This window comes from Dipodomys ordii, unplaced genomic scaffold (genome assembly GCF_000151885.1).
Source record: "Dipodomys ordii isolate 6190 unplaced genomic scaffold, Dord_2.0 Scaffold26, whole genome shotgun sequence".
NCBI classification, from domain to species: domain Eukaryota; kingdom Metazoa; phylum Chordata; class Mammalia; order Rodentia; family Heteromyidae; genus Dipodomys; species Dipodomys ordii.
In genome coordinates, this window is record NW_012267242.1 from 391,786 (window position 1) to 395,011 (window position 3,226).

Here is a 3,226-nt window from a genome sequence, read left to right on the forward strand (position 1 = left end):
CCCTAGGCTCCACCCGACGGGAAGGTGGACGGGCGGTGTCACTCCGGCTCCGGTGGGGAGGGAAGCCGGTCGGCTCGGTGGGAGGTCGGGGGGGGGGGAGCCTCACTGCGGGAACTACCTGGCGGTGGACGAGCACCCCAGCCTCGATAGGTTATCCCGCACCGGTGTCCGCAGCCCCGCTCCCTCCTCCACGCAGGCGGCGGCGGGCCCTTCCGCGTCCGCGGAGGTGTCGCCGTCTCCCCAGGTAGCCTCCGTGAAGTCGGCGTCCCCCCCGCCCCGTCGGCTCTCACCAAGCAGACGTCCCACAGCTAAGATCACCTGTCGCCAACGCGCCCCTCGACGGCCCGGCCCAGTGTCTTCAGGCGGTGCACCACTGGAGACTGTGGGTCCCCCCTCCGGGTCCCACACCAGCCCTTACCTGCCCAACCCAGGTGCGCCGAGCTCACGTCAGCGTCCAGCCCCGGAGCACCTCAGAGCTCCGCGCGACCTGGCCACGCCCTCCAGGTAAAGCCACGCCCTCCGGCCTTCGCCATTGGGCGGATTGCAAGAAATAGGATACCCGGCGTTCCTGAGTTGTCCAGCCCCGCCCAGCTCCCCCCCCCCCCCCCCCCGCTTCCAACCTGGGCTAAGAAAAGTCCCAAACTCCGGCCTCGCCCTATGCCTCGGGCTTGGTGGTCCTGGGAACTGGAAGCATTTGGGAGGTCAAATCTAAGTCGACTGACTGGGTGTCTCCCAACTTCTACGCCCCACAAATGAGGGTTTGAGATTCTGAGTAGGTCCTACTACTCCTGGGCCTGAGTAAGTGGAGTTCACTGTGGGGAAGGGACACTAACCAGCTTTTCTGTGCTCAGGGCTAGCCCTCTACCACTCCAGCCACAGGTTCGACGCCTTTTTGCTAGTTAGAGATCAGATTGTCAGCCAGTGCTGACTTAGGAACGCGATCTTTAGACCTCTTACTCCTGGTTAGCTAGGGGAGGATTACAAATGTGAGCCTGGGGCACCCGGCTAGAGAAAGTTTCTAATCTCTGGGTTTTCACGTCTTGGAGGAAAATGAGGCTAATAAGATACTTGTTGTGGAGATTCAATAAATTATTACATATAAATTTAATGATCAATTATTAAATATAAATTACTTGGAATAGTTTAGGGATAGAAAAGTACTTTATAGACAATGCCTTGCAGAATAAGGGGATTTTCTTTCCTTATTAACTGCAAATCAAGTCCTTATCCTTTCCTTTCCTCAGCTGGGAGCTCAAAAATGAAACATCTTCTCCACCACCAAGCACAGATGAGATGAAGAAGGAGGGGCACTTAATTTGGGTGTTCAAAGTAATGAGAGAAGGTGAAAGTGTGGCTCAAGTAGTAGAACATCAGCCTTGTGCATAAAAGCCAAGTGAGATTTTTAAGGCCCTAAATTCAAGCCCCAATATAGAAAAAGGAAGAAAAGAAAAAAAATATGAGAGGGGGGAGAGAGAGAGGGGAGGAAGGGGAGAGAGGGAGAGAAAGGGGAGAGAGGGACAGAAAAGGAGGAAGGAAGGAAGAAAGAAAGAAATGAAAGCAAAGAAAGGGTGAGTAATGAGGGATTGCCTCAGAGGCTGTGGCTGGAGGATCAAGGATTCAAGGCTACCCTGGGCTACTTGGCAAGTGCTTGTCTGGAAACAATGATAGTAACAAAAGAGGAGGAACTATGGAGAACTGATATAGACTGAATCATACTGCCCGCTCCCATCCATATGCTAAATCTCCATCTCTAGTACCTCAGAATGTGACTTTATGATAAACAAGTTAAGATGAGATCTTTAGTGTAATATAACTGCTGTCCTTTTAGAGAAACAGATTTCAACATGCATGCATAGAAGGAATATGATGCAAAGAGACAATAAGGAAACACTGCCATCTGACAAGTCAAAGACGGAGGCCTGGAATAAGCAAATCCTTCCTCACCATCCTCAGATACTAATGACACTTGGATTTTTTTTTTGAACTCATAACCTCTAGAATGATGAGACAATAATGTTAAGTCACCCCACTTGTGGTACTGTGTTACAACAGCCCTAGTAAATTAAGATAAGTGGGTTGGAGAGCCCCAGATTGGTAATAATATGAGCTTGTTCCGAGCCCCAACTCAGCTTTGGGATGTAGCCAAGCGAAGGCCTGGGAAGGCACTAAGGCCCTGAGGCCAGACTCAGCCAACCTGTGTCTCAACCACTGCCTGTGGCCACTGTTCCCTCGACTCAGGGGAGGGGCTGGCTGGCTCATCCACCCAGCCCACTGTGGACTGCTGATGAGCTCATGAAACAAGCTGCATCTTCCCTCTGGCCCACTGCTGGCTGCTAGACCCAAGTACTCAGTCCAGTTTGGGTGTGTGTATGTGGATGCAGAGGAAGACCACCAGGAGAGTGACATTTCAGGGGAGCCAAAAACCTTGTGGCAAACAAATATGAGCCCACACACACAGGCAACCACTTTTGCACTAGCTGAAATTCCCATGACTAAAGTGATTTCTTGAGGATCATCTTTAGAAGACATATTTTAGAATCAGGAAAATTCAAGTTAGGCAAGTTCTAAATTGTCTAGAGGTAAAACTGGCTTAGAGATGTTTGACAAACATAGTATTTTAAGTATCAAGGGAGTTCTCAGAGCCCCACACTGGGGTTCATGCTTGTAATCCTAGTAACTCAGGAGACTGAAATCTGAAGATTATAGTTCAAAGCCAGTCCAGGCAGAAAAGTCTATGAGACTCTTATCTCCAATTAACAATCCCCCGCAAAAAAAAAAAAAAAAGCCAAAAATGGAGCTATGGCTCAAGTGGTAGAGCACTATCCTTGAACAAAAACCTCAAGGACAGCACCCAGGCCTTGAGTTCAAGTTCCAGGACCAGCACAAAAAAAATTTTTTTTAAAGTTCACATAAACAAACATCCAAATTCCTAAGTGCTCTGGACACCCTGGCCAACGGCTCTACCTGCCAATGACTGCCTATTCATCTAAAGGAATAATTGGAGTAATCCTATCCTATGTAAGTGCCTGGTCTTATAGACATCTGAGTCTGAGTTCCCTCATTTCACAGATAAGAAAACTGAGGACCCACAGAAGTCAAGTAATTTGCTCAAAGTTATATTGCAAAGTAGCCCACCCCAAACCAGACTAGAACTCATACTTAGAGCTAGATCCACTTGGACCCTGCTCAGTATCCCTGCAGAATCTACTCTGGCTGGCACTGTATT

The 3,226-nt window shown here is 49.3% G+C and overlaps 1 protein-coding gene across 1 annotated transcript in view; it reads right to left on the minus strand.

Moving 5' to 3' along the window:
* The window catches only part of Irf6 (interferon regulatory factor 6), a 20,006-nt gene extending 19,530 nt beyond the window's left edge, over positions 1-476 (minus strand). The window contains exon 1 of the mRNA XM_013015078.1: positions 419-476. The gene's annotated coding sequence lies outside the window, so the exon portion shown is untranslated. The remainder of the gene's footprint in view (positions 1-418) is intronic.
* Positions 477-3,226: the final 2,750 nt, after the last annotated feature.